The sequence below is a fragment of the Girardinichthys multiradiatus genome, chromosome 8, assembly GCF_021462225.1.
Source record: "Girardinichthys multiradiatus isolate DD_20200921_A chromosome 8, DD_fGirMul_XY1, whole genome shotgun sequence".
NCBI classification, from domain to species: Eukaryota; Metazoa; Chordata; class Actinopteri; order Cyprinodontiformes; family Goodeidae; genus Girardinichthys; species Girardinichthys multiradiatus.
The window spans coordinates 28,363,630-28,389,748 of NC_061801.1; the positions used below are offsets into that span (position 1 = coordinate 28,363,630).

Sequence of the window (26,119 nt, forward strand, 5' to 3'; positions counted from 1 at the left end):
CACATGCTTATTACATACAAGGGCAAGGCAGTGGGAGTCCCACGCACACCTAAACACATACACCAATGGGCTACCATGACATCATTTAAAGCAGAATGAACCACAAGGACACATGAATGCCATATCGGTGTATTTATGTGCAGCTGTACCCTACACACACAGGCCAGGTTTATATGCAGCCCAGTAAGTTTATTCTTACTAACACTCCAACATAAAGACAGCTGTAACATTAAACTTCATGTGAACCAAGAAAATTGGAAAAATGGACAACTATGATGGATGAACAGTAAGCTGTTCTAATGACATTGTTCGTCAAATGAATCCAGCCTGTTTCACCCCATTGAGTTTGTCGTGTAGCAATGGGCTCCTGTTTTGGTTACTACTGGAATGCAGTGTTGGACACTGGGGGGGAAAAAAAACATATCAGTCCTGCTGCCCTTTAATTCAAGTATGCAGATGTGTGAAACAGGCCTGTGCTTGGATTATTTAATAAGTTATTTAAAGTCAATTTACTCTGTTTGAATTTGGCTTAGAATCTAGAATCTAGGTATTGATCTAGGCCTTGGATCAATCCCACCAAGCAGTTTAGCATGGCTAGGGTGCCTTGTTTATGTAACAAGCTCTAACAAATGACATCAGCTTTCAGTTTGGTTAATTAACCCTGTTGCACACTGATGTAAAACTTTTGGAATTGGGATTGGAAAACCACATGCAGTCGGGCAGTTGAGCTGGCAAAATTTTATCTAGAATCAATCTGAGAATTTCTGGGGCCGGATAAAAACAGAGCAGCCGCTGCAATGAAAGCAGATAGGCAAGCTGGAAACAAAAGAATACAGACCAAGTAAAGAGAAAAATGGCCAAGTAATTTATTAGTGCTGCAGGTAGATCTGGCAATTCAAAGTTGTGTAAAGTAGCTATTGAATGTGTTTACATTTGTGACATTCTTATTGCACTGAAGAAGATGAAAGTCTTTCTCATTTAGAGGCAACTGAGGGTTCAAATATTTCCTTTGCTAAATAGAGGACAGACAAGAAAACAAACCAGTCATGTGAGCTAATGTCAAAGGTTATATTCTATATATTTGTACTGTCCCTTCAAATTAGATTTAATAAGTTTATTAGATAAATCAGTATATGGATGCAAATGTAAACATGTGCAATATTCAACCAGAAATAAACCTAAAGTTATCTCAAATATTTCATAAAATACTGTTAGTCTGTTTTGAGTCTGGCATCAATCACACAAAATTAGTGTTAAGCAGGGGCTAGTTAACCATATCGAGGTAAACCAAAAGAAATATTCAAAACGTTACAGTTTCAAAATTGCTAAAATCTTCTTTCACAGTGTTTTAGGGTTTAAAGCCCTTTCAATCAGATGACAGAGAATGTGCCGAAATGACCAAAGTTTTCTTGTGGTGTATAGCATAAAGTAATGCAGCGTTGGATGGTGTCAGTGTCAAAACCAAAGGTGCTCTACACATCGGTCTTTACCAGCTAAGGCTGTGTTAAATCTGGGAACACAATTTTACTTATTTATACTTCTACAACTATAAAGAGCATTAAAGAAAAGCAAATAATATTATGAGCAATAAGGACTTGAAACCTACAACTAAAGCTTCAGTCAAGCTTCAAAATCAGAATAACAAATAAATGTAGTATATATAACATTATAATGACTGTGTAATCCATTCCATGTTAATTTAACAGTAGTGGAACTAATTGTAGCTTTTTTTTTTTTAGCATGAAATTGAATTAAACAAAATAATGTAAGAGCTACATGCACTTGAAACACTTATATGATTTTTGACACAAATTGTTACAAATTTCTCTATAATTTTTTTATTTGCCACCAAATAGCTATATTTATATTTAAGATGTCTATACACTGAGAGAAAAGTGGAATCGACATCAAAATGCTTGTTTGTGTGTACAAGCCTGGCCAATAAAGCTGACTCTGATCCTGGCAGAGGAACTACAGAAACGTAGTTTTTACATAAAGATGTGTTCAGCCTTAAATCTGGCCATAATTATTTTTAAAAAACTGGCCAGAAGAACCAAACTGCCAAATCACAGAAAACGATTTCCTGAAAAGAGGGAGTTGATGACCTGACCCAATATGCTGCCCGACCTGAATCCACCTGAGAGGCTTTGAGGTATTTTTAAGACAGAGGGAGAGCAACACAACCCCTCCAGTCAGAAAAAGCCCAGAGAAACAGTCTGTAAAGAATGGCAGGCTCTTCAGAAACTAAAGCAATGCAGATGTCCTCCAGGCTGACAGGTTTACCTTCAAACAAATATGAACAAAGGAAAAACATCAGAATTACGATCTGTTTAGATCATACAAGATTTTGCATTGCATTGTGGTATACTCACTCAATTAGGAGAATGTGTTTTACTATAATGTACAAAAAGGACAAAAATGTTTCTTTCTGTAAATAAATGACCTTCAACTGCATTTCCTCGTTATATTGGTCATGTTCTATAAGCAATCTTCATTTATATTCAACAATCAATTATTTCCACAGTTCCTGTGATGCTGCATTTCAGAGCATTTAATGTTTAACCAGCTCCCAAGCTAAAGTTTAGCAAGAAACAGACAACAAACAAGTTCAACAAACACAGAGAAGCAGTCCCAAATGGAGGAGGAGGACAAAACGCTTTTAGTCTATTTTACCTACATTCACAACTTTTGTCTTTCCTCCAAGATGCATGTCGCCTGAAACATCAACCACACCAAATGTTTCACAGCAGAAAAACTTGGCTGTTTGCACTTCAGCTCAACTTTGCAATTTTGACCTTCGTGATGAAACCAGACGAATTCTGAGGCATATTGAGGCCGTCAGATAAGAACAATATGTTCCTACTTGCAAATAACTGTGACTGCATGTACTCACAAGACAAACTCAAAAGGCTCCTTCTTAAAATGCTGCAACAAACCTAAATGTATTGTAGTGGGATTTAAAGTGTCTGCAATCTGTGGCCCCATAAAAGCAGTTCCTCTATCTTTTTTTAATGTGATTTCTGCATTGAGTTTCCACGGCAGAAAGACACTAAAGGTGCAGGGGAAATATATTTTGTTGTTCTGTCAATTTATGTGATCAGGCAACAAACTGTGCTTTTGTGTCTTTTATGTGGATACTTATTTTGCGCTTGTGTTCTCCAAACACTTTTCCATTCACAATTTACATTTTTACTTGTCCTAAAAGCTAAAGCAGCAGCAAACCACATTTTATACAGACAGTTTATTAATGAAACATGATGAGATACATTTTTTCAAGGGTCAAACAGGTTTTTTGGCTCTAGATATATTGTATTTGGTAGAAGAGAGGGCAAAAATGGCTCTTGAATTGTAATGGTTGCTGATCCCTGTGATAGACAAACCCTAGTTCATAATAGTCAAGTGGACAAAAAAAAGAATGCATGTTTTTCAAAATATTTTATAGATAAAAATCTGAAAAGTGTTGTTAAAAAAACTAAAAATTGCCCCCTTTACCATGATACCCTTAAATACAAATCCAGTATAATTAACTGCCTTCGGAAACCTAATTAGTAAATAGTGTCAAGCAGAAAAACATTGTTTGTGAGTAATTTAATCCCAGTAGAACTGTTCTCTGATTGAAAACGTAAGTAAACATCACCACAAAGACCAATGAACAGACCTTGAAAGCTCAGGAATAATATTGTGAAGAACTTTAAAGCAGGGTTGTAAGTGATGAGCTTTGAACATGTTATGGACCACTGTTCAATTCACCATCTGAACATAGAAAGATCATGGGACTTGAATGTAAACCTGCCAAGACACCACTGTCCTAATCTGGAGTAGGGCAGGGTTTCAGAGCTTAGCGAGAGGGGGAGTCACTCAACAGAACAAATGTTAGTCATAAATACAAACAACTGACCTTGGTGAAGAGCGGTAAGAATGACCCTTTTTGAAAAAAGGGGGAAAATTGTTACCATTTGGCTGAAATGCAAAGCACTACATGTGGCAGAGAACTAAAGCTGCAAAAAATCTTGAAAACACCATTCCTGTGATGAAACAGGGTGATAGCAGCATCATGCTGTGGGGATGCTTTTCTGTACCAGGAACAGGAAAGCAAATCAGAGTTGACTCAAAGATGGATGGAGATAAATGTGGCAAATCTTGAAGAAAAAGCCAGAGAGCTTAAGAAGCAGAAAGACAGCCGCTGTTAAAAGAAACTCATAAGAACTGCTGCCTACATTAAATTGCTGCTATTAGTTGCTTGCTGTTATTTCTATATAAAAACAAGCACAATGTTTTAAGAAAATTATAGCTTGTTTAAAAAAATACAGCATGCAGATTTTAGTAATAAAACAGGACAATAATCCTAACCAATTATATAGAGAGCATGCAGACAATCAAAATAAGTTGGAAAATGACTCAAAATAGTGCAACCTCCCAACTGCCATGAAACAAAATTTAAATAAAGCTGCCATCTCCCAAACGTTACAAAGCTCCATACCAAAGAGCCAGAAATGCATCCATTCCCCTGTGGTCACTGTGAGCTGTACTAATCTACCCGGCAGAGCGTCTGGATGATGGAGAGAACACAGAGAAGAAATGGGAAGAGGACACGACAGGAGTAGATGCACGTTGTCTCAGCACCCTGTGTATGTATAACCGTGCACGTTTGTTGAGGTGGAGCATTCGTTGGTTTCTGTTCATGTGAACACGCAGCTCGGAGAGATGAACCGCAGTTGGTTTTGCTTTTCTAGTGAGAGTTCGCGTCACGCTGCTCAAACAAACACAGTCAGCACGAGCACAAAGGAGAACACAGATGAGGCTCTGTGGGTGGTAAGCAGAGCAGCAGAAACTCCCCAGATAAAAACGCTGCAAAATTATAGTCTGTCAGGGAGCATGCAAACATGTAAAATGACATCATTACAGTCGTCGTGGAGCTCCAAGTAATACATTAGAGATTCTGATGTTTCTATATTTTTCTGTATTGACAGCTGTCTTTCCGTAAGTCTCTTCTTTTATTGGACAATGTACAAGATTTCTTAAGAGCAAATATGAGGTTTAACATTGATCATGTTTGCTTTTTGGAAGAACCACCCGTCAACTTTATATCACATCAAATTGGCAAGGGAAGAAAATAGTTTTTTTTATTTTGGTTTAAAAAGGAGAAGTATTTATGCTTTAAATATAAGTCATGAGCAGAAACCACAGACAGCTACAGTGAGTCATTTGATGTACGCTCTCTGAGTAAATGTGACTCCCACACAGGTAAAATAGCCTCAACTTCAGTAGCAAAAAACAGATATGAGTCTGGAAAGTCTGGTATTAAATGTTATTTACAACATGTTTGCTCAAGTACCAAGCATGAAAATAACTTCTTACAGTTAGATTTGTGGTGTCCATACAATATTCTGTTGACTAACAAGACAAAAGCGAGACTTTTTGGAAGATGTGTGTCCTATTATATCTGATGTAAAACTAACACAGCATTCCAATAAAGAACCTTATACAGACAAGCAAGCATGGAGGTGGTAGTGTGATGGTCAGTGGATACTTTGCTGCTTCAGGATCTAATTGAGACAAAAATGAATTTTGCTTTCCACCAGAAAACCCTGAAGGACAATGTCCACCGATCAGTTCCTGACCTTCAGCTAAAGGGCATTTGCATTGTGTAGCTACATAATCAAGGTTTTTGAGTGTCCTAGTCCAAGAGCAGACTTAAGTCTGAAACATATGCTTTGGCATGACACAGAGGAAAAACAACCATGCACACTTATAACCCAGGGCAATTTAGAGAGACCAGTTGACCTAACAGTCATGATTTTGAACTGTGGGAGGAACCCAGAGTACCCAGAAAACACATGCATGCTCAAGAGAACATGCAGAAAAACCCCAGGCTGCGATTCTAACCCAGGACCCTTTTGCTGGATGGCAACAGTGCTACCAACTGCGCATTGCTCAAAAACCCTTCAAATGACAGTTAAAACTATTTTGCAAAGAAGAGAGGAAATAATTTTTTCCTGTATGATTTGTAAAAGACTGCAGTGTTTATTGATAAAAATGTAACCAAATTAAATTTGGCATGTTATATGTGTCTAATGCTTGGTATGGAGACTTGATGGCCACAAGATGCAACTCTTTGGGATTATGCTATTACAATGAAAGAACAAATAGATTTTTGTCTTCTTTATCTTTATTGTGAGTGTGAAGCAGTACATTTTTGTGATCTACTGGATGAATCTTCATATTTATATGTTCGCTCCAATCACCCCCTGTATGCCATCAGAAGCCACATTTCTTTAGCCCCAAAGAGGCCTGTTTCTGTGACAATAAGCAGAGACTGATAACACCAACCTACTGTCAGGATATCTGGTGGATACAGAGACCAGGACCCTTGTGACTGACAGGCCCGCCCACACACAGAAACACAAAAGACCTTGTAAGAGTGGAGGTATTTGACCCAAATACCTCTGTATACAGAGAGCTTCTGACTGGGGGGTTGAATGGAAGGTGTGGGCGCGTGTGTCATTAGACATGTCAGATAGGCTATGCGAGAAAACACGAAAGGGAAGCAGTGGTTCAGCTGTGCGCATGGAAGCAATCAACCCAAATTAGTGACACAAACGTAATGACATGCTGAGCTGAGTACTGATGAGGATTTGTTGAGTTTTTACCGCAAATGGTAGCTTCAATAAATCTTCCACAATCTACAGCAAGAGAAAAAGACTCAAAATATAATAAATAATTATCACAAAATATAACAAATGATAACATAGAATAACAAGTGCAGGCCCTCCACGACTTGTTCCTGGCTGAAGAAATTGTACTACTGTTATGTGTTTGCTCTTATATATGCTTGTATCAAAGTCTAAACATCAATAAATAAATAATATAAATAACATTATTGTGACTGTAATTATCTAGGTGTTATATTATTTTATCAGCACTAGGAATATATTTCTGTTTCAAATGAAAGCAATCAGACCATGTTATAAATTAATGTTTTAACTTTTTGTGTAAATACTGATACTGTACTTTTTTCACTCACACAGACTATTTCATAACTATTGTTCAGGTTTATGTGAGTACATTTTTATTATGGCTTAGCATGTAAAATATTACAACATCCTATGTGTTAGAAAACTGAAATTCAACTGATGTTGCTACTATAGTTGTTATGTCAACCTGATTAACTCAAATCTGTTTATTGGAGCTACTTATCTGTTTATACAGAAAAATATCAAATAGATTTACTGAAGAAAATGAATGAAACAGTATCCAGCAGCAAAATATGTTTTTGTCAAGTTGATTGTTCCCATTATCTCTTACGGCAATGAAATTGGAAAATGAAGACTAGAGGCGCACATAAATCGAAGCTGTGCTGTCAGAGCAATCAAAATGATCTAAAACCCTCTTAAGCTGCACTAGCCAAAGTAAATAATGTTTAACAAGCAGTCGTGAGCCCTTGGCAGCGAGCCTCAGGCACTGAGTCAACTGGTAGGGTGAAGGAAAGGACGCAAAGACAGAGAGAGAAACCACTATCCACAGACGAAAATACACAAAAGGCAGTGGGGTTTTTGCCACACTTGAGTAAGAATAAATAATAGGCTAAAAGATGGGAGCGGACCCTCTTGAGACACACTCTGCACTATTAGTAGAGCAGTAAAACTCCAAAACAATCCGTAAGTTATCTGTATGAGTGGGAGGCTGAAGGTGCACTAGAGTGGGAGAAAGAGGTGTGGGAAAAAGCAAGTCCATCTCTCAGCTGCAACTTTTTTATCTCTCTGATCACTGCAGGGTCAGTTTACTGCAACTACTGCATCAGGATTCACACTACCATTCCCAAAATAACGCTTGGCTTTCTGCTGTCTCAGCAACATTTCACATTTATTAACGCATGAGAGCCATGCCACCTAGAGCAAAGAAAAGAGGCTGTAAGGAAATAAAATGAACAGGTAGTGCAGGGGAAGTGTGTCCTCTTAGAGGAGGGAGATTTGGCCTCTAATTGAAGCCATTAATAACCTACCACACAGGTCAGTCAGCTATATCTTGGAGACTGACAGCCTGGCCACATGTGAATACACACACAGGCGCCTGCAGAAAGCACAACTGTGTCAGATGTCTGATAACCTTGAAGTACCCTGTCAGCTGTTGTCAGCAGAAGCAGAATGGGATTTTCAACAAGCAATGATACGTTTTTTTTTTGTGGGTATTATTTTTGTTTACAGGGTTTTTGCGGGGCCTTAAAATGTCAGAAAAAGTCTTAAAATCAAACATCCTACTTTTAGGCCACAAATAAAATTCAAATGCACCCATATCCACTATATTACAACTTAAAGTACATTTAGTTACATCTGAAATTTGTATTTTATGATGTTTTAACACTGGGACAAAACTACAATGCCTGGATATTCAGACTTAAAAGAACTGTGCTCCTATAATTGGCCTTTGTGATTTGTTTCGCCAATTTAAATTAAAATGTTAAATTCTTAGGTTCCACTAACAGCTCCTTTGTCATGGGAAGGTGTATATTTAGCAATGTTTGGCTTGAAAACAGGTATTTGGAGTTGGCTATTTCATCACTATTCAATAAGGTACAAAACACATCTGGTGTGTGTAATACGCTAATACTTTAAATTATAATAAACAAATCATGTTGTCTTGCAAAAGGTTGCAACAAAAAAGCACATCACCACGAAATCTTTCCACAGTTCTTTTAGGTGTTGACTTTTCTTAAAAAAACTACCCATGGTGGAAGTCTGGTGAAAATTTACGTGTACAATTATCATTTGGCATCTTGTCCAATGTGTGTTCACCTTTAAAGAGTGTTGAAGAACTGGGGTCAGGTTTTATCACAGATAAGATAATCCCACTTAAATCAGCAAAATAAAAACTTTACTAACTTATTCAATAAGTTACACATTAGTCATTAAACAAGTTCTTAAGTTAACTTACCCAAGTTATTTTTCATTATTCATGAAGTAAATTTAAATAACTGAAACTTAAAGGAACTTTGGTTTAATAGGTCAGTAATCAATAAAATTTACATATCTGAATTTACTTCCAACATTATTATCACATATTCATGTTTGCCACACGCAATATCTCTGTGTTGTTTTAAATTTAACATATTAACTAATGTGTTGATAGTAGGTGTGTAATGACGTCCAGCAAGCTTTTGGGTTCCATACTACATAAGTTTTAAAATATTTTTGAGAAAACTGAAAACATTGTTTTTTGTTTTGTTTTCAAATATAATAAAATTGCAGACAAGAATCTGAAAACAGTCAATTAAATTTTTATCTCGTTTTTGTGGTTTGATGAGTCTATATGTTTTAAATCTGAAACTTGAAGAGATGATCAAATGCTGTATAAACTCCACAAAAAGCCAAACAGATTTAGCACCAAATCTGAAGCTACAAACTGTATGCTAACTTTAGCATTGTTAGCTAGCTACAGTTTACAGCGATTTGTTTCTAGTAGTGCTCACCTGTTACTTTGGCACTATTTACTTTTCTACTAGGAACATAAATGTGACCTCACAAACACATTAAAACATATGTTATTTATACTTACATTAAAAAAATGCCTTGAATTGGTTCAAAATAATAATGTCCCACCAGTGCACTTTAACAGATGTGACCTCGAAATAGGCACCTGTATTATCCAGACCGGGTCCTTAACAACCATATGGGATGCAGACTTACTCTGAGTCATCAAATGCCACATGTCTGAAATATGTTTTAACAGGCTTCGCCTCCAGAGCTATATTAATTGCGGTTTTGTTGTGTCCCACACTGAAAATACCCTCATGGCTGAAGGCCTTTTATGGCCCTCTCTTTACTACCCATCACATGAGTTTATTTTAAAAGCCATTTTGCCCTTTTTGTTCCCCATCTCTTGCTAGCTGATGTTCCACGCCTCGAAATGATGCCACTCTGAAAATAGATTTACCCTTTCAAACAAGGAAAGATGAAGACATGTCTGTGAACACAAAAATTCAATGTCCCACCCAGTCCGCCCTCAGCGTCAACTGTTCCGGTTAAGGATTCATGAATCAGCCTCAGTATTTCTGAAGTTCATTTGAAAGCCTTAGGACAAGATTATTTTTGAATGCTAAATGATACATATTTTTTTATTTAGTAATAGAAAAGTGTTATTTGTTGCATAACTTTTGGTTTTTCAAACATTTACAATTTCCTCAAAAGGTTATAAAGAAAAAAGAAATTTGCTTTAAGTTTTGGGGAATTTACCATCTGTTGATTCCAATTCAAAAGACATATAAATCAAAGAGAAAATGTAACTAAAGTCCTTCAAGTCCAAAGCAAAACAAAGTCATATCTCACTGAATTCGCGCCTACAGCTAAATACTGGTCCTTCTCAAAATATTAGCATATTGTGATAAAGTTCATTATTTTCCATAATGTCATGATGAAAATTTAACATTCATATATTTTAGATTCATTGCACACTAACTGAAATATTTCAGGTCTTTTATTGTCTTAATACGGATGATTTTGGCATACAGCTCATGAAAACCCAAAATTCCTATCTCACAAAATTAGCATATCATTAAAAGGGTCTCTAAACGAGCTATGAACCTAATCATCTGAATCAACGAGTTAACTCTAAACACCTGCAAAAGATTCCTGAGGCCTTTAAAACTCCCAGCCTGGTTCATCACTCAAAACCCCAATCATGGGTAAGACTGCCGACCTGACTGCTGTCCAGAAGGCCACTATTGACACCCTCAAGCAAGAGGGTAAGACACAGAAAGAAATTTCTGAACGAATAGGCTGTTCCCAGAGTCCTGTATCAAGGCACCTCAGTGGGAAGTCTGTGGGAAGGAAAAAGTGTGGCAGAAAACGCTGCACAACGAGAAGAGGTGACCGGACCCTGAGGAAGATTGTGGAGAAGGGCCGATTCCAGACCTTGGGGGACCTGCGGAAGCAGTGGACTGAGTCTGGAGTAGAAACATCCAGAGCCACCGTGCACAGGTGTGTGCAGGAAATGGGCTACAGGTGCCGCATTCCCCAGACCTGGGCTACAGAGAAGCAGCACTGGACTGTTGCTCAGTGGTCCAAAGTACTTTTTTCGGATGAAAGCAAATTCTGCATGTCATTCGGAAATCAAGGTGCCAGAGTCTGGAGGAAGACTGGGGAGAAGGAAATGCCAAAATGCCAGAAGTCCAGTGTCAAGTACCCACAGTCAGTGATGGTCTGGGGTGCCGTGTCAGCTGCTGGTGTTGGTCCACTGTGTTTTATCAAGGGCAGGGTCAATGCAGCTAGCTATCAGGAGCTTTTGGAGCACTTCATGCTTCTATCTGCTGAAAAGCTTTATGGAGATGAAGATTTCATTTTTCAGCACGACCTGGCACCTGCTCACAGTGCCAAAACCACTGGTAAATGGTTTACTGACCATGGTATCACTGTGCTCAATTGGCCTGACAACTCTCCTGACCTGAACCCCATAGAGAATCTGTGGGATATTGTGAAGAGAACGTTGAGAGACTCAAGACCCAACACTCTGGATGAGCTAAAGGCCGTTATCGAAGCATCCTGGGCCTCCATAAGACCTCAGCAGTGCCACATGCTGATTGCCTCCATGCCACGCCGCATTGAAGCAGTCATTTCTGCAAAAGGATTCCCGACCAAGTATTGAGTGCATAACTGTACATGATTATTTGAAGGTTGACGTTTTTTGTATTAAAAACACTTTTCTTTTATTGGTCGGATGAAATATGCTAATTTTGTGAGATAGGAATTTTGGGTTTTCATGAGCTGTATGCCAAAATAATCCGTATTAAGACAATAAAAGACCTGAAATATTTCAGTTAGTGTGCAATGAATCTAAAATATATGAATGTTAAATTTTCATCATGACATTATGGAAAATAATGAACTTTATCACAATATGCTAATATTTTGAGAAGGACCTGTAGATGGTTTTAGGAACACTATTAGTCATTACTAATTTTATGTTTGTGGTCAGTTGTCAGTAATCATCCTCTGTGTAATTTGATTAGTGGTTACAGGTATGGGTATTTTTTCCAAAGCACTAGTTACTGGTTGATTTTTCAAATATATCTGCCAGTCTAATTTACTAACTGAACTGCTCCTTAATTTAATTTTGAAGTAGAACTGGTTAAAAGTCCTTTCTAATTTTAGATTATGAGGGATGTCAGCTGTAAGCTTAGTTATGGTTATTTGGCTGTTGGAGGAAGGTCGGAGTGTGAGTTATATTTCACCACCACACATTAATATGGTAATTAACAACAGATTTTACTATTGTCTCAGTCAGCCAGCCCCTAAAATCGATGCACCTTCTTTTAACTTCCGATGATAAAAATCACAGTCATTCTGTTAAGTAAGACTCAAGTGAATGGAGACTTGAATGCTCCTGTCAGTGCTTGGTTCTTCTCCAAAACATTAAAAGTAAATTTGTGAGATCAAACACATGCATGCGTAAATGTCATATCTGAAATAGTCAAGTTAAAAGACCAATTGATTAAATTTGTCTGTTTAAAACTCAGCATCATTTTAACATGTCATATCAATGCAAACACAGCTGTGTACAGGTCCTTTTCAAAATATTAGCATATTGTGATAAAGTTCATTATTTTCCATAATGTCATGATGAAAATTTTACATTAATATATTTTAGATTCATTGCACACTAACTGAAATATTTCAGGTCTTTTATTGTCTTAATACGGATGATTGTGGCATACAGCTCATGAAAACCCAAAATTCCTATCTCACACAATTAGCATATTTCATCTGACCAATAAAAGAAAAGTGTTTTTAATACAAAAAACGTCAACCTTCAAATAATCATGTACAGTTATGCACTCAATACTTGGTCGGGAATCCTTTGGCAGAAATGACTGCTTCAATGCGGCGTGGCATGGAGGCAATCAGCCTGTGGCACTGCTGAGGTCTTATGGAGGCCCAGGATGCTTCGATATCGGCCTTTAGCTCATCCAGAGTGTTGGGTCTTGAGTCTCTCAACGTTCTCTTCACAATATCCCACAGATTCTCTATGGGGTTCAGGTCAGGAGAGTTGTCAGGCCAATTGAGCACAGTGATACCATGGTCAGTAAACCATTTACCAGTGGTTTTGGCACTGTGAGCAGGTGCCAGGTCGTGCTGAAAAATGAAATCTTCATCTCCATAAAGCTTTTCAGCAGATGGAAGCATGAAGTGCTCCAAAATCTTCTGATAGCTAGCTGCATTGACCCTGCCCTTGATAAAACACAGTGGACCAACACCAGCAGCTGACACGGCACCCCAGACCATCACTGACTGTGGGTACTTGACACTGGACTTCTGGCATTTTGGCATTTCCTTCTCCCCAGTCTTCCTCCAGACTCTGGCACCTTGATTTCCGAATGACATGCAGAATTTGCTTTCATCCGAAAAAAGTACTTTGGACCACTGAGCAACAGTCCAGTGCTGCTTCTCTGTAGCCCAGGTCTGGGGAATGCGGCACCTGTAGCCCATTTCCTGCACACACCTGTGCACGGTGGCTCTGGATGTTTCTACTCCAGACTCAGTCCACTGCTTCCGCAGGTCCCCCAAGGTCTGGAATCGGCCCTTCTCCACAATCTTCCTCAGGGTCCGGTCACCTCTTCTCGTTGTGCAGCGTTTTCTGCCACACTTTTTCCTTCCCACAGACTTCCCACTGAGGTGCCTTGATACAGGACTCTGGGAACAGCCTATTCGTTCAGAAATTTCTTTCTGTGTCTTACCCTCTTGCTTGAGGGTGTCAATAGTGGCCTTCTGGACAGCAGTCAGGTCGGCAGTCTTACCCATGATTGGGGTTTTGAGTGATGAACCAGGCTGGGAGTTTTAAAGGCCTCAGGAATCTTTTGCAGGTGTTTAGAGTTAACTCGTTGATTCAGATGATTAGGTTCATAGCTCGTTTAGAGACCCTTTTAATGATATGCTAATTTTGTGAGATAGGAATTTTGGGTTTTTATGAGCTGTATGCCAAAATCATCCGTATTAAGACAATAAAAGACCTGAAATATTTCAGTTAGTGTTCAATGAATCTAAAATATATGAATGTTAAATTTTCATCATGACATTATGAAAAATAATGAACTTTATCACAATATTCTAATATTTTGAAAAGGACCTGTATGTGTGCCAGTTAAAAATGACAAATCTATTTTTTAATCTATGACATTTGCATTTCCAAACGTTTGTCAACACAATTCTCTGCTGCTAGTGAGGTTTCAGAGAAACCAACCTACTAGTAGAAAGGCAAACAGGAGATTGTGAAATTCCTTGCCCTCTCCATCTCTAAAGCAACCAAATCCAGCTTGTTTCTGACCACATGAAAAATGAAAAGCCACACTGCAAGCTAATTCGGTTGCATAACATAACTGGTGCAGAGAGAATAAACTCAAAGAAGCATCAAGACAGACAGTGAAATATACAAAGAATGACCATTGTCTTCTGTTCACCGCCTGTGCATTGTTAATCACCATTTTCAGGACTGCAATTATACCTAAAATATGCAGCACACTCCGCTTTATGGTGGATTTTTCTTCCCACAAATTGTTTCCCTAGTGTTGAGGCACACACTCACAAGTGGTGGAAATTTAGTAACACTGCAGTTGACAAAAAGGGGACGTAACTTTCATGCAGTATTTATAAATGTGTTGTAATTTTATTCTTGAGTCGAGATAAAAAAACACTTCCTCTTTTTATGAACAGCTTTTTTCCAGCATATTCAGTATGTTTTTTCTTGTCGGTCAAGAGCTGAGCCTTTCACCAACGCCTCAGTCCCTTCTTTCAAAGAACTGTCAGGATAGCTGAACACGAAGCCAACTAATCAGAGCTAACAGCAACACTCCTAAAAAGAAGATTTGTTGAACTCGAATGGAAATCTTTGAAATACATCCTGGTAATACATTCAGAGAAAGGTCATATCAGAAGAGGTACGAACAGCTGCTTCACTATGGCTTTAAGGTAAACAAAGTCAGCTTGAGAAAAGTGTTTCTCTATTTTACACTATGTAACCAAGGTAACACCATCAGTCTGAAGTCTCCTGCTTTCACAGATTGAAACAGACGGAGTGACATTTATGGATTCAGCCATGCATCCGCAGCAGGGGGAATAGCACTTTTTCAAACACACCCCTGTGTACAGGAGCACAAAAAGCATGATGTTTTCTTCAGTAAACACACACTTCTACAGGAGTAACACTTCAGTACTGTAAAAAAAAACAGATATATTGTGCAAGTGAAATGCCACCATGGTTCTAATGCCAGAGGCAAATCTTTGTCTGGTAACGTTGCATTGTTTCTGTAAAGCCAATGCTACCTTGGCAGTCTAATTAAATCCAGTACAGCTAAAGGGTGTATGTTTCCTACTTGTTGAGCTGTGTGGCTTGAGTTCTTGAAGCCATCTTTCTGCAGAAAACTAAGCTACGGTGGCCAGTACGCTTGGTTGTGTGTTTACCATAAACAGCGCTATCCATTCATTGCTACACATGTATCTGAGATTGAAACTTTGATAAAAATTACTGTAAACTGTATGACAATTGCAAAATCCTAATGTAAAGTCAGATCTGCAGCAAATGCATGATGCAACCATGTTTTATGGACAGATATCTCAGAGGAATGTTTTTGACATCTTGGCTAATCTAAACAATAATGAATTAAGGCAGCTCTGAAGGCAAAATGTGGTCTTAGACAATACTAGCTAAGTGTACCCTAAAAACCTAATGGTGAAAGTATAGATCAATTTATGTATTGATTACACAGTTATTTGGAATCCAAGCTCCAAATGCACAGAGTGACTTTAACATATTCGCACCCACACATCAAGAGGACAGAGACACATTGATGTGAGGCCAGCAACACATGGATCCACCCTCTCACAATCAGAGATAACACTTAACACTTTATTAGCAATATCAGACACAAGAACAGTTTCTGCCTTTTGTAAACATCCCATCAAAAGCCTGAAAGCATAAGGTAGTGTTTGTCTAGAGCAAATGGAGCTGGGTTTATTCAAAACATCTTTAGCGACACAGGAATGTCTCCACACATTGTGTCCTCTGGCTATTGTCCAACCCTTCAGGGTGGGGCGTAGAGACAACAGCGTGTCAGTGTGACTGCTCGCCATCCATTGCAAGTTACTGAAATAGAGTTCAATCAGAAACCATTCCTCCACTGTGTGTGGACAAAAGGGGGTTGATAAACGCATTACTGTGACTTAATTTGGGCAAATATCTAGGTGAACTTCTTTACTTTTAGGCTAAAATGTAAGGGGCCAAACTAAATATACTGAGCCTTTACAGTTTAACAACACAACCATAAACTCTACTTGAACATAAATCTGTCCACAGTCGCTTTGCCTGCTGCTGCATCTTAAAGTCTGGTTGAACCAGTCCAAATTCCTTTATCCGCTATTTTCCTCCAGCGAAATTGTCGTGAAATAATGTTTTGTAAATAAATGACATAATTTTCTTTCACTGCTGCCATTGCCTCCTGTATTTTTGTCTGACTCTTCTGTTTGCATCAGTATGTGTAGATGATATGCACCTGCGTCCTTAAGCTGCCAGTTAAGCTGCCAAACACAGAATGATGTAGTTGTTAAACAAATAAACTTACGGATTAAATTAGGGTTAAATATGTTTGGCTTGCTAAAACATACACACCAGTCACCATAGTTCTTTTCCTAAGGGAGCCTCTTTTCTATTTGCCTATTTAAATCCAAGTAGAAACTTTTATTTGTACAGGAAGTGCATTTGGAGACCTACTGCGTAATCATGCTGTGCAGCTGAGCAGCACTGCAAGAAGTCCGCTTTCTACCTTTTCATTACGTGTCAACAATAGATTAGACCGTAAGATAAGCACCGTACAGATATGTGCATGTTGGTGAGGATATTTGGATTGCTGCAGACAAGAAGCCATAGCAGTAGAGTTATTGGAAACAAAGTGGGTAATGAGAAACCCTGTGCCATGACAGTTTTGCAACAAGTGGGCTCCAGTATCAATAATGCATGGCTAAGAACAGGATGAGAGAGGAAGAGTGGTGCAGGACATTGGAGTGAACGTGCCCTTTTTACCTGACTCAGTCAGTCTGATAAAAGGGCTGTAAGAGGTGACTTTAAACATGAAAATCTGCTTTTGCATAAACTAATGATGGGCATAGAAGTGACATTCAGAGACAAATGAATTAACAATAACCACAACTCTATGTTTAATGTGAAATGTCACAAATTACCGTAGATTTAAACACACAAACACATAGCAAATATAGGAAATTATTTAGCAGTACAAGATCAATCTTTAATAGATGTAAAATGGGTGCACCACAAGGTTACAATTTAGGACCACTGCTTAAAACTGAAAGTTGTGAAGTTGTGGTGACATCCTATTATTAATCTTAATTGCACCAAGACTGTCAATACGTTTCACAATATATAATGCAGACACAGTCATTGTATTGCATTTATGGATCAGAGGGAAAATGTAAGAGTGGATGAAATTAAATTACTGGGTTTTAAACTTACATTTAAAGCTGTCAGTCTAAAGCTAGGCGCTGGGCAATATTTGGAAAATGTAATATTGTGATATCATTATTAAATATTTAAATGACTATCGACTATGATTAACCTTATCGTTGTCTTACTATTTCCTGAAAATTAGGATGTTCATCGGTAAGATCACTTCAAGTGTGAACATGAAGGACAGTAATGGTCCAGATAGGAGAACAAACATATTATTAGCTAGTATAGTTTTAATGCATGTCACCTGATATATTCCAGCCTACCAAATATTGCATACAAGCAATCCTTTGCATTTATGATACTGCAAACAATTATATTGCCATAACAGCTGCAATTTGATAAACTGTGCAACTCAATCCAAAACTTCAAAAAACCCACCTTGTTTTTGTCTGAAGTCGGACGTTTTTGATGTACAAACAAGCCACCAATTTAGTCATATCCATAAAATATTTATTCTAATAAGCTTTGATAGTTTTATAGATTTTTTTTAAACTGACTTTTGACAAGCTAATTTTAGAGGTAGGTATTCAATTGATTAAAAACCATTATCAATCACAGCAGGAGTAATAAAAAACAGTGAAAAAAATCAAATATTTGACTGATTGTAGAGTTTTTAACTGCCAGGTGAAACAATGACTTAAACAAAGACAACTTTATGAACCCTGATGCATACAAGCTTGAACACTAGTCAGTACTTTCTTGAATGCATTTTGTATGCATCATTTCCAGTTGTTTTAACTTTGTATATCTTTTCTTAAGTTTTGTTTTATTGCTTGGGTTGATTATATTTTCTTGTATTTAAAAACCTAAAATGGGGACTGAGTCTGCAAATTTGGCCAAAGGATGTATGTATGTTACTTTTTAAAAATGTAACATTGCCTCTAGTTCTCCCCCTGATTAAACAAATATACAATAGATGAATAAAAGAAGGCTTGTTTAACACTTCTCAAATGGTAATTTCAAGCCACATTTGCTGAGAACTTTCACACCACATTCTGCCATTTATAGGTCTATGTAGCGGACCAAATGACAAGAAGCCACAGAGACAATGACACAGAACAACATGTAAAGAGGAACGCAGGAAAGACAGAGCTGAAAAAAACATAAAAAAGAATAAAAACTCCCATTGTAACATTCAAACTGGTAATTTCTAAGTTAATTTTTCGCCCACACATTAAGTCAGATGCTGGTAAAGACTTTCCAAGCTGGAAAAATAATCGCAATATCAATTAGTGCCAGAGTGCAAAGAACTGCTTTGGGGCAATATATGGTAGGCTATTATATTGCACTGACACCTATGCATGCCAGTAATTTTTACAGTCAGTTGCATGGACGTTGCTGTTGATGTCCACATCTGATACAGAAATTGATGGATTAGATTTTAAAGCCAATGGAGAGGGGTGGGGGAATCGTGAGGACAAAAAGAAATGTGGATTCGTCACGACCAATATCATTAGTATAATGTTCAACAATAATATCCCAATTTTATATATTCCTGAGATCCTGCTGCCATCCTTGCCAGTATGAGAATGTTCTGAATTGTATTTGCTTTACTGATAAATGAACAGAAAAGGCACTTTTTATGTGCATTTCCAAAGCTTGAGCTGGTATCTCCTGTATATACATCGCTATCCATTAACACTGAGGTTGAATTTTAAACTCCCACCAAAATACACCAGTAGCTCTGATGTGCTCCTGATGGTGCTTTGGTCGTCTTTTTATTTGGACTTTTTCCAAAAGCTTTTGTTCAAAACTAAAGTATATTATATGAAGTATAATTTAATATGTTTTATAACCAGGATGTTAATTTTTAATACTTTCTGCCCTGTGTGTTCGTGTGATGATAAGATTAACCAATATGTGTGGGATTCAAACTACTCATTTTGTTTTAAGTGTTTTTTTATAATCAGTCATCTGGTACATCGGGAGCATCTGAAAATGTCTGCCACATTTGACTTTTTAGTCTGCAACATAGGGTCAGCTCTGGTGCAAGTCTTCCAAGTGTCTTTTAACAGACTGAAGATGTTATATTCTGTTCAGAGTGTCAGGCAGTGAGCATGTGGCTGTGTTTTGCCTGGCCAATTTAGAAAAGTAATTAAAATAATTTGGCACTACTTTTCTCAGACTTGTCAAAAATCAAATGCATCAACGGGGGAATACTGCCAGATAATTGCAGCCCACTATGTGCACAAATTACTTGGACTGGTTAATTTGACATTACGGATATTTTACGTTCTTTGAAGCATCAATCTGATTGTTCAATACAAAAAAAAAAAATACCATCACTGCCCTCCCAAAACCCAATTCATGTTTTCATTGTGGAATAGTATTGAGATTGAGTGAGTGAAGGACAGAAGATAATGCAGTCCAGTATGGCTGGAGATTATTAAAAGCCTTTTGCCAATTCTGCCACAACACACTCGTTAGGTGTCTGAATAAGGCAAATTTATTTTTGTCTCTAAACAGGTGGTTGCTGCAGGACAGGTCCATACAAAAACAATGCCTTAAGATTGGCTCAAAATGCACAATTTAGCTCAATAGTTTCAAAAATTATCTCCCGGGGACAATAACCAAGACCCCCCCCCCCGCCCCCTGTAACTTAAAACTGTAACTTTCTGAAACATTTGCACACCTCAAATAAATGTGTTACCTCTAGATGGAAACAACACGAGTTTAAAAATCAGTTTTTATTTTGTTCAGCATACTCCAGGCTGCGATATTAAGTGACATAAAAGAAATTCCACAGAAGAAGAGATTTTACCGAAAGGCGTTCAGGAAGAAAGAACGGGGGGGGGGGGGGGGGGGTTCCATTGCAACATGAAATCTGATCTCCCCTCGGAGGCTGGAGTTATCCATTCCCACTGCAGCTCAACAAATAACACACAACAAAAGGGTGTTAAAGTCTGAGAGGGCATAATGGAAATCAAACTACTTTTGCAATCTGGTAAAATGTTTTTTTTTTTCCCTTCTAACATTGTTGTTGGGCATTTAATAAGTGTACACTAGAATCGATCCTGTGCTTCATAAATGAGTTTAGGAGATTTTCTTCCTGTCTGTCTTTATGTGTGTGAATCCTCCATTTACAAACGTCTTCTTCTGAAAAAAAAAATCATACCTTTCCAGAAGATATGCATTTTTTTGTGGACCAATCACAATTTCCACATTTTATAACACTCTTTTATGTCATTGCCGAATTTAACTGGATGCAATTTTTCTGTAAAAACTAACATTTTAATCACCCAACATGTTTTTTCTAGTGCTGCAACAATCAATCAATCAATCAGCCAGTAATCTAAATCAACAAATATTGCCTTTATTTGCCGACCCATGATCAACAGACACTGAAAAATCTATTTTTCATTAAATTAATCTAAACTTTAAAACCTGTCTGTAAATGCATTAAACAGAACATTTTTGATGCACTTGGGTTCAGTAAATATTAGATAAGGTTAGTGACATGTTATGACGCATAAATAGGGATAAGGCATTTCCTTTTTTTGAGATTCAAAACTAAATCTATAAAGTAACATGATGCCATGACTACATGATAAACAAAGTTAAGAGTTTGAATGAGGTAAAATCCTTAAAAAGAAAATTGGAGTTGATCAAAATGGGAAATCGGCAAGTCAGACGTTAAAGAAAACTCAAAATCAGTACTGGACAGTACAAGCCTGATGGGTGCATAATTGTTTCTAATTTATTGGTATATTAAAAGTCTTTTTGTGTGTTTATGATACAAAACACTCATCATATGATACAAAACAATCATGCGTTCAGTGACCATATAGGAAAAAAATCTGTTTTTCAATGGGTAATCTTTTAGAGCCAAAAAATAGAAAGATCTATTATCTAAAGATAAAGGACAGTATTTCCCCTGATTTGTGGATTAAGCAAAGTTAACCAAATTTCCAGAAAGTTGTGGGGATTTCTACAACAACATTGTGGCCTTCATACCTCCTTAGTCCCAGCAGTAAGCTGTTGGTAACTCCATTAAACCCTTAGTCAATTAGACAGTTTTTATGACTTGACAGTCTGTTGGTGCAGCGGCTCTATATTGAAGATACGTGCCAGAAGAGCATGTCTAACAGAAATAAGACATGCTATAAATACTTTAAGGGACAGACAGTAAACAAAGACTGGAACCTAACAGAATCAGCTGAGTAGGAACACTGGAATAGAGGGGACAGCTCTACAGGAAGCACGCCTGCTGCTGACAGTTGGCATTGATTGAGGTTAGTATGGATTGGTCGTGTAAACAGCTCTGACAATTACAACTTGTTCTTGAATAAAGATTCCCTTTGCTTCAGTTCAATACCTATGAAAAAAAAAAAAAAAAAAAAGTACTTAACATCTGGGAACATAGCATAGGAGCAACCATCATAAGAGCAAACATTAACACTTCCTAGAGCTGGTTTATGAGTGCTGATAATCTGAACTATAATACTGTAAATAGGACATGATGCATTACTGGGGCGAGGGGTCTGTTCTGAGCTGTGTTACATGGGATGGGGAAACTGACATAATCTGATTATTAATTGGTTGCTTCTGGCCCATAATCCAGAAAAAGAGTGCACATGACTAGACTAACAGCTTATGTCATCAGAGGTAGACAATGTTTAAAATATTTACAGAGTACATCTGAGACTGTTTATTCTTCTCTTGGATACACTGACAATCAAACAAAGGTGGGACCAAGTCATTGCATTGCAAGTAACATTTAAGTCTCTAGTATTTCCACCCAAGTCATGAGTCAAGTCCCAAGTAATGGAATGAAAGTCCCAGGTTGAGTCCAAAGTCAAGGTATGCAAGTCTCGAGTCAAGTCGAAGTGTTACACTTTTAATTTTGAGTCTTAAACCAGTCATTTGACCGAATATGTAATTTAATCCAAGTAATAATAAATGTATTTATTTTAAAAAGTGTTTTTGGTTGCCAGGACAACCAGCAAGCGAAAGAGAACTTCAATGTTGCCTGAAAATCAGAGCTGATGTTGCTTTTTAGAGTCAGTATTATCTGAAACAAACCAGACATCCAAAAAATTTAGAAAATAATAAGCAAACGGTTCAATAATAAAAAATAAACAAATTTCTATACAAAATGAAAAATGTTAACTAACTGCAACAGTACAACCTTGCTTTTACATGTTACATGAGTAATAATGGATGTGCTACTATCTCCCATCTTGGTTGCACTGACTGTGGTTCAGGCTCAAAGCATAGAGACTTCCAGGCTCCACCATTAAAAACATAGCTGTTAAGCTATTACTAGGCATACATTAGTTATTTTTATTAGCTTTGATTTATCATTCTGTGTACAAGTTTAAATGTAAAAAATAAGTTAGATGTTGTTGCCTCTATTTAATTTTTCAGCACACATCTTTTCGTAATTCAAATTGTATTTATTTTGATCACCTTATGTATAATTTTTCTCCATTGTGTTAGATGTGAGGATTATGAGAATTCACTAAAAACTGTCTGGAAATTAATAAATCTAATTTTAAGTGTTTCAACAAATGTATAAGTGACTTAGTAAAATACAGGGGATCACATGAATAAAAAAATACCTAAACAGCCAATTTGCATCGTACAAATTTGCATGTGGAAAAATAAATAAATAAATAAAAATGTTTTCCTTTTTGCATGATAGTTGCATTTAACCTAACACTGATGCATTGCAACCATTGCATTTGTGGCATTTTAATTAAACCTAAATAATACAGACAAAAAACATGGGGATATTAAAACATATATGTTTGGCTTTGTTTCTTTTTTTGTCTTTGTTTTGTTTTATTAAATTATTTTTTAAGAAAAAAACCACTTTCATTATGACCTCAGTGAAGACATCAGGGTTGTTCTAAGAGTATTTTTTGCTGGGTCCATCACCCAACACAATGGTCACACATTTATGGCAGCTCTGCCAGAAAAGCAGGTAAACAACAGAGCAGATGCAGCATACATGTTGCAGCAAAATGGCAAATGGCAGTGGGCTTAGCCAGCACATTTCCTTTGTGACAAGCTTTTTGTTGATATAAGATAAAGTCGTTTCAAGTTAAAGGGTTCAAGTCGGAGTGAAGTCATGATTTAAGTCAAATTCTCGTCCAAAGTCTTATAATTTCATCTAAAGTCATTACATTTATGATGTGAGTCTGACTCGATTCTAAGTCGCATGTTTTTATGTCCACACCTCTGATATCTACAGTTAACACTAAAAGTGACCAATGCCGTAATGAAGAGTGCTAAATGCAATCTGTGATCATATAGCTGTCAGACTGAGAAGATGGCGTCAATCAGTAACAAAGTAATATAATACTGCTGTAACTAGTCCTTCCTTCTGCTCTGTTCTAATGCTACGTTCGGTTTGTGCCCGAAGACAGAGCTAAGATGTTGGCCTCCACTCCAAGATAAACCGCATTCCAGTTTTAAGTCAGAAAACCAGTTTGATATGCTTCTGTTGAGCTCAGTGATCATAATACTTATTATTAGCAGCATACCATAAAAATGCATTATGTTGCGTTTTATGCATTCCAGTACCGCAGCAACACTTCTGCAGACAAAAGGTTGTACAGTCCTATGCATGTGCTTGATTTCATGTGGTCCAAACAACTCTGGGTTAGCATCGTTTCTGACCTTTATGATTTTGCATCCATAAAATAAATATTTCCTACCTACTACATATCTTTTAGTAGCCAGGATTTTGATAAATTATGCAAAGTGTGAAAAAAATGCTAAAATCTATGTAACCATTTATAAGGTGTCCACGCATCCTTAAAAAGTCTGAAATTCATGTATCTAAAACTAAAGCCTTAAAATGTCTTAAATTCAGGGAAACAATCTAAGTTGGCCTTAAACACGTTAATTACAGGTCTTACCATTTGTTGTGGCCAGACGATTTAAATCGTGTATATTCTCGTATACGTAGATTTTTCTTGCGGCTCTTTTCTGTCAAACAAAAGTTTGAGCCGCACGTAGACATCTTCATTGCGTTCCGTGACTCATGGCAGTTGACGCTACAGGTAACTAGCTGCTAATATACCCTTGCTAGCAAGCCTTTTTGGCTCTATTATGGGTAAGTACAAATTTGTCACCAGTTGGCTGGACAACGTTCATTTTCGCCACTGGCTTACTTTTGTTGCCGAGCGATAGGAGACTAGGTGCATTCTGTGCAAAATACCTTTTAAGCTTTTTACTATTGAGGTTAAGGCTGTAGAGAGCCATCTGAAGTGTGAGAAGCACAAAGCTGCTGACAAGAGCCACATATGACCCTTTTTCACTGGCTTGTTTTAGGTGGCGCGGCTACGCTCTACTCGGTTTCGCTCTACTCGGTTTCGCTCTACTCGGTTTCGCTCTACTCGGTTTCGCTCTACTCGGTTTCGCTCTACTCGGTACGGTACCAGTTCTGTTTCCACCAACCCACTAATGGCTGGAGCTATGGCGGGTGAAGCTCCGCCTCCAGCCGTCAGTGTAGTGCGCTGTGCTGCTTTTAACATCACTGCGTGACATTGTCACAATAAAGTAATCTGCGTGACACGATAAAAATTTAATAATTAAAGACAAAACAAAAACATAAATAAACTATACAAACTTTTGCAATATACTGTATTGCCTAACATGCCATTTGATGCTTGCTAACTGTCATATGGTACATTTAATCTGACAAAAGAGCCTCATGGGAATGGATATTCTAATTTAATAAATATGACTGTGTTTATCAAACTTTGGTTTACCAGCCCATGCTTATAATATCTGACCAATTGACGTTCTTTCAGAAGTTCAGAAAAACGTTGCAAAGCCCTTGTTGCAACAATTAAACTAAGACTGCAATGTAAATATGTTAGAAGCAGAATGAGTCTTAACCACAAACCAAAAAGCAGTTGTTTCTTTGCATGTCAGCCCTAACAGTAAACTTGTTGCCGATACAACTGATTGGAGTCAACAACCCTCATTAATTAACTTAGAATCTGTTCAAATCCAGCAAACACACACCAGCCAGCCTTTTTATTACAAGACTGAAAGCCTGCAGTGGCCAGTAAGAGCAGCACAAAAAATGGCACAATTTCCCCTGTGTTGCAGCCAATCAAAAGAAAGACTGAGAATGAAACAACACAAGCCACCTAAAGGAGCCAAGATGGCCGCTGTTCAAAGGCAATGGTCATTACAAAAAAGGAGAAAGGAGTCACTAGAATTTGTGTTATTTGTGTGAATTTGTGTGTGATTGATCACTCTTTGGAGGCTGTGTGTGGTTATGTCTGTATTGTTTGTATTCTCGGAGCATCCTGTTATCATCATCCTGTTTTGGCACACTATATATATAGAGTTAATCTTTCTGGCTTGGTTCTTGAGTCTGGAGGCCTTTTAAGTGGGGTCTTTAATTCAGATCATTATCTATATATATATATAGATATATATATATATATATACATTGATTGAAGAGCCCATCTTATACTCTTCCAGATTGAAAAGCTGAACCAGAAAGTTTGACTCTCACTGAAGAGCTACTCAGCCAAGCTTTGCCCAGCCAAGCTTTGCCCTGCCAAGCCGGCGACTCCATGCCAACCGTGGTGCCAGGCTGGGCTTCTGCTGCTAAAACATGGAACCAACGGTGACAAACAGACTTCAT

The 26,119-nt window shown here is 37.6% G+C and overlaps 1 protein-coding gene and 1 long non-coding RNA gene across 2 annotated transcripts in view; one reads left to right on the forward strand and one right to left on the reverse strand.

Moving 5' to 3' along the window:
- Window positions 1–26,119, reverse strand: part of bcr (BCR activator of RhoGEF and GTPase) — a 114,595-nt gene that overhangs the window by 80,375 nt on the left and 8,101 nt on the right. The window lies entirely within an intron of this gene.
- On the forward strand, window positions 14,713–16,469 carry LOC124872608. The gene is made up of 2 exons (XR_007039334.1): window positions 14,713–14,954; window positions 15,046–16,469. It is a non-coding gene; the product is annotated as an uncharacterized LOC124872608 (long non-coding RNA).